Below are 8,777 nucleotides of genomic sequence, written 5' to 3' on the forward strand. Positions count from 1 at the left end.
TGTCCATGCCCTATATGTGGGAATACGAAGTCTTACTCTGACCGGAAAATCCTTCACACCCACCTGCTTTACAAGGGTTTCATGACACACTATAATGTTTGGACGAGGCACGGAGAAATAGGGGTTATGATGGAAGACGGCGAAGAAGAAGAGGACGATGACAACTATGTGCCCCCTGAATACGGTGATGCTGCAACGGGGGAAGCTGCTGAAGATCAAGAGGAACCAGACGATGTGCCCAATGATGCTGCAAGGGGGGAAGCTGCTAAAGATCAAGAGGAACCAGTGCCCGATGATGATGATCTCCGCCGGGTCATTGTCGATGCAAGGACGCAATGCGAAAGTCAAAAGGAGAAGCTGAAGTTCGATCGCATGTTAGAGGATCACAAAAAAGGGTTGTACCCCAATTGCGAAGATGGCAACACAAAGCTCGGTACCGTACTGGAATTGCTGCAGTGGAAGGCAGAGAATGCTGTGCCTGACAAAGGATTTGAGAAGCTATTGAAAATATTGAAGAAGAAGCTTCCAAAGGATAACGAATTGCCCGACAGTACATACGCAGCAAAGAAGGTCGTATGCCCTCTAGGATTGGAGGTGCAGAAGATACATGCATGCCCTAATGACTGCATCCTCTACCGCGGTGCGTACAAGGATTTGAACGCATGCCCGGTATGCGGTGCATTGCGGTATAAGATCAGACGAGATGACCCTGGTGATATTGACGACCAGCCCCCAGGAAGAGGGTTCCTGCGAAGGTGATGTGGTATGCTCCTATAATACCATGGTTGAAACGTCTGTTCAGAAACGAAGAGCATGCCAAGTTGATGCTGGCACAGTGAGGACCGTAAGAAGACGGGAAGTTGAGAGCACCCGCTGACGGGTCGCAGTGGAGAAAAATCGAGAGAAAGTACTGGGCTGAGTTTGCAGCTGAGTGAGGACCGTAAGAAAGACGGGAAGTTGAGAGCACCCGCTGACGGGTCGCAGTGGAGAAAAATCGAGAGAAAGTACTGGGCTGAGTTTGCAGCTGACCCAAGAAACGTATGGTTTGGTTTAAGCGCGGATGGCATTAATCCTTTCGGGGAGCAGAGCAGCAATCACAGCACCTGGCCCGTGACTCTATGTATGTATAACCTTCCTCCTTGGATGTGCATGAAGCGGAAGTTCATTATGATGCCAGTTCTCATCCAAGGCCCTAAGCAACCCGGCAACGACATTGATGTGTACCTAAGGCCATTAGTTGAAGAACTTTTACAGCTGTGGAATGGAAACGGTGTACGTACGTGGGATGAGCACAAACAGGAGGAATTTAACCTGTACGCGTTGCTGTTTGTAACCATCAACGATTGGCCCGCTCTCAGTAACCTTTCAGGACAGACAAACAAGGGATACCACGCATGCACGCACTGTTTAGATGACACTGAAAGTATATACCTGGACAAATGCAGGAAGAATGTGTACCTGGGCCATCGTCGATTTCTTCCGACCAACCATCAATGTCGAAAGAAAGGCAAGCATTTCAAAGGCGAGGCAGATCATCGGAAGAAGCCCGCCATGCTTACCGGTGATCACGTACTTGCTATGGTCAATGATTTATACGTAATCTTTGGAAAGGGTCCCGGCGGACTAGCTGTTCCAAATGACGCTGAGGGACACGCACCCATGTGTAAGAAGAAATCTATATTTTAGGACCTACCCTACTGGAAAGAGCTAGAGGTCCGCTCTTCAATCGACGTGATGCACGTGACGAAGAACCTTTGCGTGAACCTGCTAGGCTTCTTGGGCGTGTATGGGAAGACAAAAGATACACCTGAGGCACGGGAGGACCTGCAATGTTTGCACGAAAAAGACGGCATGCCTCCGAAGCAGTATGAAGGTCCTGCCAGCTACGCTCTTACGAAAGAAGAGAAAGAAATCTTCTTTGAATGCCTGCTCAGTATGAAGGTCCCGACTGGCTTCTCGTCGAATATAAAGGGAATAATAAATATGCCAGAGAAAAAGTTCCAGAACTTAAAGTCTCATGACTGCCACGTGATTATGACGCAACTGCTTCCGGTTGCATTGAGGGGGCTTCTACCGGAAAACGTCCGATTAGCCATTGTGAAGCTATGTGCATTCCTCAATGCAATCTCTCAAAAGGTGATCGATCCAGAAATCATACCAAGGCTAAGGAGTGATGTGGCGCAATGTCGTGTCAGTTTCGAGCTGGTGTTCCCACCATCCTTCTTCAATATCATGACGCACGTCCTAGTTCATCTAGTCGACGAGATTGTCATTCTGGGGCCCGTATTTCTACACAATATGTTCCCCTTTGAGAGGTTCATGGGAGTCCTAAAGAAATATGTCTGTAACCGCGCTAGGCCAGAAGGAAGCATCTCCATGGGCCATCAAACAGAGGATGTCATTGGGTTTTGTGTTGACTTCATTCCTGGCCTTAAGAAGATAGGTCTCCCTAAATCGCGGTATGAGGGGAGACTGACTGGAAAAGGCACGCTTGAAGGGGACTCAATAATATGCAGGGACGGATATTCTTGGCCTCAAGCACACTACACAGTTCTACAGAACTCTACCTTGGTGACCCCGTATGTCGATGAACACAACAACAGTCTGCGCTCCAAAAACCCGGAGCGGTGTGACGACTGGATTACATGTCAACACATCAAGACTTTCAGCAGTTGTTTGGAAACACGTCTCAGAGGTGACACCACTGTTTGTGATGAGTTGTACTCGTTGTCCAGGGGACCATCTTCGACTGTATTGACTTACAAAGGATACGAGATAAATGGGAATACATTTTACACGATCGCCCAAGATCAAAAGAGCACCAACCAAAACAGCGGTGTCCGCTTTGATGCAGCAACCGAGAGGGGAAAGGACACATATTATGGTTACATAATGGACATATGGGAACTTGACTACGGACATGATTTTAAGGTCCCTTTGTTTAAGTGCAAATGGGTCAATCTGTCAGGAGACGGGGTACAGGTAGACCCACAGTACGAAATGACAACAGTGGATCTGAACAATCTTGGGTACACTGACGAACCATTTGTCCTAGCCAATGATGTGGCACAGGTTATCTATGTGAAGGACATGTCTACCAGACCGAGAAAAAGAAAAGATAAGGAAGCGAATACATCATACGATGAGCCAAAGCGCCACATAGTTCTTTCAGGAAAAAGGGACATTGTGGGAGTGGAGGGCAAGACAGACATGTCTGAAGATTATGAAAAGTTTCATGAAATTCCTTCCTTCAAAGTCAAGGCTGACCCAAGCATCCTGATAAACGATGAAGATTATCCATGGTTACGGCGCAATAAGCAAATGACACAAGCGAAGAAAAAGTGAAGACTTTCTCCCGCAACTATTATGATGATACCATGCCAACTTTGTAACAGATGAGTATGATACCATTGTCCGTTTTATACACGAAGTGCATCTAGTTTTTGCCGTAACCCTATCAACTTTCTTGCACATGCTATGTGGATAAAATGATGATACCATGCCAACTTTCAACCTTTTCAGAGTTCATTTAAAATGCTTTTCAATTTTAGGGTCTTATAGCTCAAAATAATTAGTAAATGCATGAAAAATAACAGGCCAAAAATTAAAAATTATGCTACCTACTGGGCCACCACGGCCTGAATACGATTAGAACCCATCCATGGGCCAGGATTCAGGCCCGCAGAAGGCCCAGTAGGCCCACAGGCATGTACAGAGAGGTTAGGCCCGTAAGCCTGCTTTAGAGAGGAGCTCGACAGCTCAGGCGCATCTCACCTTATAAACAGGTGCGGCTCTCTCTCAGCTAGCGAGGTGGGACTAAACTCCCACCACCACGCCGCTGTGCAAGGCCATTGGTCCCGGTTGGTGGCACGAACCGGGACCAATTCCACCCTTTGGTCCCGGTTGGTGCCACGAACCGGTACTAATGAGGCTGTGGCCCCACGAGCACCTTTAGTACCGGTTCGTGGCACGAACCAGTACTAGAGTTTCTTACTAAGCAGTTTTTTAGTCCCACCTCGCTAGCTGAGAGGCACTAGGAGCGGTTTATAAGCCCTGAGTGCAGAGACGATGAAGAAGAGGCGCAATGCTCACGTTGCTTAGCTTCAAGCCTTGAGGAATAAGGTAGACTGCATGGAGCTATGTGCAGTGCAGTCTACACTATTCCGAAAGGCTTGAAGCAAATCAACGAGCATTGCGCATCTTTTTTATTTTTAATAACTTATTACAACTCCGGACTTCTTGTGTTACGACAAAATAAAATAAACTTTAATAAAATTTATGAAACTAAAATTAACAAAGTATTTTCTGTTCAAAGCATTATAAGAAACCTCTAGTATTATTGAAACTAAAATCATATAAAATTGATGCAACTAAAATTATCGAAGTATTTTCTGTTCAAAATCATTAAAAGCAAAAAGAATTTTCATAAAGAACTTTTTTTGACAGAAACTTTAATAGCAAAAAGAATTATCATAAAGTAAAATAAATAAGTAATTAGAAACAAAATAAAATAAAATAAAAAAGTTTTTTGTTGTAAGTAGAAACAAAACAAAATAAATAAAGCAAAAAAGAAAACAAAAAAACTAAATACAGCAAAAAGAATTTTCATAAAGAACTTTTTTTGATAGAAACTTTAAAAGCAAAAAGAATTATCATAAAGTAAAATAAATAAGTAATTAGAAACAAAATAAAATAAAATAAATAAGTTTTTTGTTGTAAGTAGAAACAAAACAAAATAAATAAAGAAAAAAAGAAAACAAAAAAACTAAATACAGCAAAAAAATTGTTGGGGCGCTGCCCGCTGGGCCTTCCAACCCTCGGGTTTACAAATATAGGCCCAGAAGGGCTAGAAGGCTCAACGGGCAGCGAGCCAAAGTTAGGCCCAGAAGCCTGCTATAGAGAGGAGTTCGAGACAGCAGCCGCGCCGGGGCTTTTAAACTGGTGCGGGCGCCCCTCGGCTAGCGAGGTGGGACTAAACTTTTGGCCGCGACGCGGGCAGCAAGAGGCCTTTGGTCCCGGTTGGTGCCACCAACCGGGACTAAAGGAGTGCGTTGGTACCGGTTCGTGGCACCAACCGGGACCAATGCCCCCCCTTTAGTCCCGGTTGGTGCCACCAACCAGGACCAAAGGCCGCCGCTTCCCGCCCTTTGGGCTGCTGAAAAGAGGGCTTTGGTCCCGGTTGGTGGCACCAACCGGGACTAATGCCTACCTTTAGTCCCGGTTGGTGCCACGAACCGGGACTAAAGGCTTTGTTATATAAGCAAACACTTAGGAAATTTTTCAGAGTTCATCTCCAGTTTGCCCCGACGACGCTGACGCCGCCAGGCTGCCCCGACGCCGCCCCGACGCCGCCCGCCGCCCCCGCCGTCGCCGTCGCCGTCGCCCGTGCCCGTCGTCGCCGTTGCTCGCGCCCTCGCCGTCAGCCGCGCCCCTGCCCCGACACGCGCCGCCCCGGCCCGTCCCCGTCGTCGCCGTCGCCCCTACCCCGAGCGCGCGCCCACTGCCCCGTCGCCATCCTCGCCGCCGACCCCGCGGTCCTCCTCACCTTGGTCCGGCCGGCGCCCTTTTTTCATATATATGCTTGTTTTTTTCATATATATGCTTGTTTTTTTATATATATGATGATATGTTCATGTATGAGTATATGTATGTATATATGTTCTCTGTGTATATATATGTTCATGTATATATGCAAAAGATAGATTTTTAGAAAAGTTAGGATTTTTTTCTGTTCATAGATTTTTTTGGTGATATTAATTATTGTAGAATATGCAAATGTTTGTATATTCATATGAACAATGCATTAGGCAAAACTTTTACTTTTTTCGAAATTTTCTATTTGAACATTTTTTTATGAATGAGAGGAAAAAGGAAAATAAGAAGAGGAAGAAAGGAGAAGAAGAGGAGAGGAAGAAGAGGAGAAATAAATAAGAAGAGGAAAAAAGAAGAAAAAGAAGAGGAGAAGAAGAAAGCAATAGAAGAGAAGAAGAAAAAATAGAATTTTCTATTTTTTCTTCTTCTCTCCTCTATTCCTTTCTTCTTCTCCTTTTTTTTCTTCGATCTTCTCCTCTATTTCTTTTCTTCTTCTCCTCTTTTTATTTCTTCTTCGTTTTCTTATGTTTTATCGGGTCTGTCGTCGTCGATATACCCCTCTCCCGATAACTTCAACACGAGGGGGGGTCGATATACCCCCTCCCCGATAATATTATTTTCCCATGTACGTATGTCGTCGTTGTCGATACAACCCCCTCCCGATAACTTCAACACGTGGGGGGTCGATATACCCCTCCCCGATAACATTATTTTCCCATGTATGTATGTCGTCGTTGTCGATATATATAACTCCCTCCCAGATAACTTCGACATGATGGACGGTCGATATTTATACCCCTCTCGACCGTGATAACTTATACCACGGGAGCACCCCCGGCCCTCTCGCTCGACCAAAACTCTCGAGGACACCCAAACCCTAGAAAAAACGATGTCGGTCTCCTACCCCCTCTCGTCGCGCCCCTACCCTTGAAGCGTTGCCGAGGCCACCCCAAACCCGGAATAAGCTAGGTCTACGTTTGCACTAACCACCTGCTGTCATGTTTGTAATAGTTGCCATGTTGTAATATTTGCAGAAACAATGGAGCACGGACGAGACGAGCAAGCAGAAGAGGTGTTGGGGGACATAATCTTAGTCGGAGGTGATATCTTGTCGTATCTTAACGACAATGATGGTCTGAAAGAACAGGGTGAAGAAGCAGGCTACGATGATCGAAGAGTGGAGGAGGAAAGACATGATTATGATGGCTCCGGTGACCCAATGCTGGTGCAAGAAGGAGCCCGTGGTGACGGCTCCGGTGACCGAACAGAGTCTGGCCAGGTAAATATATTAGTTAAGCCTGTGCTGACTAGCTAATTGATGCATTCATTATTTTGGTATGTACACATATTAATTAACACTCGTCTTTCTTCTTTTTTCTAACCCTCCGGATCGAGCACAACTGCTGTAAAGAGACGAGGCCCGAAGAGAAAGTTGCGCTCGGATGAAAGGTTTGAGATCACAGCAATCGCGCGCGACGGCCAACCGATTGAACCCATCCGGACAAAGGATGCATTTGTTGCTCAATGCGGGGTTCTAGTTAGGGACAAGATCCCGATCAGCATCCAGCAATGGTATAAGCCTAAGAAGGAAGACCCTGAGGTGTCTTATGTCAATGATATGCAGAAAGATGATCTTTGGACTGAGCCGAAGGCAAATTTCACCCTACCGCCAGAGGAGGATCCGGAGAAGCCAGTTAAAGAGCAATTAATCAAGTCTCATGCTCTTAAGAAGATGGCAGACCTATTCAGGAGGTGGAAGAATGAGCTGAAAACATTTGTCGACAAAGAAGAGACACCAGAATTCATCGGCCGGTATTAGAAGATCAGAGATCACTGGCCCGCATTTGTGGCCCACAAGACATCGGAAAAGAGTAAGAAGATGTCAGCGACAAACAAGAAGAATGCTGCGAAGAAGAAGCTTCACCATCGCACGGGGTCAGGTGGCTACCTCAAAGCCCGGCCTAAGTGGGCCAAGGCTGAGAATGATCTGCTTGAAAAAGGGATCGAACCACAGACAATGAACTGGACAGACCGTTGCCGGACTTGGTTCTTCGGGGCTGGCGGAACCTTGGACCCTGTATCAGGGAGGTGCGTTTGGACGAATGAGCTTTTGAGAATACCAGTCAAGAAGATTCAGCAATATATCGATGCAGCGCAGAAAGGGACGTTCGTTCCAGACAGAGAGAACGACGAGCTCACAATGGCCCTCGGGAATCCTGAGCACCCTGGACGGACACGAGGCACGCCAGGCTCCGTTCCGTGGAAGGCTGGTTTTCCGGACGCAGGCGGTTACAAAAGCCAGGAGAGGAGGAAAAAAATGGAGCAGACCCAAATTCAGAAGCTGCACGAAAGGGTTCAAGCGCTAGAGGAACGAGACAGCAATCGACATGCCAAAACTACCCCCGAAGCTACCCCGCCATCTCAGCGGAGAAGCAGCGTGGCTTCCACCGAGCTGCTTCAGCTGGAGCATGTCTTAACGGCTCCTGCTAGCTACCCCGTGGATGCTATCACGGAGTCTCAACATTGCCACCTTATGGCGCAATGGCAGAACATCAAAGTCAACGCGGCTGTTGGCTCTGTTTTACCTCCTGAACCCGGCGCAACCTACCACTGCCGGTCGATTCCAGAAGGATATGCTAGGGTGATGGTGGATGAAATAACGGAGGGATTTGAGGACCTCCAGCTTGACCACCCTACCGGTGAAGGGGAGACTCGACTGGGTTTAGCTCTGAAGGCTCCGTGCCTATGGCGGAAGGAGCTCATCAACCTTCCGAACTGGACGGCTCCGGCGAGTAAGGGCACTCCGCCTCCTCCTCCGGCGAGTGATCAGGGCACTCAGTCTCTTTCTCCGGCGCGTGGCGGCACTCCGCCTCCTCCTCCGCCTCCTCCTCCGGCGAGTGATCAGGGCACTCAGCCTCCTTCTCCGGCGCGTGGCGGCACTCCGCCTCCTTCTCCGCCTGCGCGCCAGAGCAGCCAACCTCCTCCTTCTCCGCCTCGTCAGCAAGGGCGGAAGAGACCCGCCGCCGCTCCGGCTGCTCCGGCGCGTCGTAGTCCTTCTCCTCCGCCTCGTAAGCAAGAAAAGAAGACAGCCGCAGCCGCTCCGTCTGCTCTGCCGGCGTCTAGCAGTACAGCTGCCAGAGGCGGGAGGCAATACAGATTCGGTCCTTCTCTCAAGACTCCAGAGA

This window comes from Aegilops tauschii, chromosome 7 (assembly GCF_002575655.3).
Source record: "Aegilops tauschii subsp. strangulata cultivar AL8/78 chromosome 7, Aet v6.0, whole genome shotgun sequence".
In the NCBI taxonomy this organism is placed as follows: Eukaryota; Viridiplantae; Streptophyta; class Magnoliopsida; order Poales; family Poaceae; genus Aegilops; species Aegilops tauschii.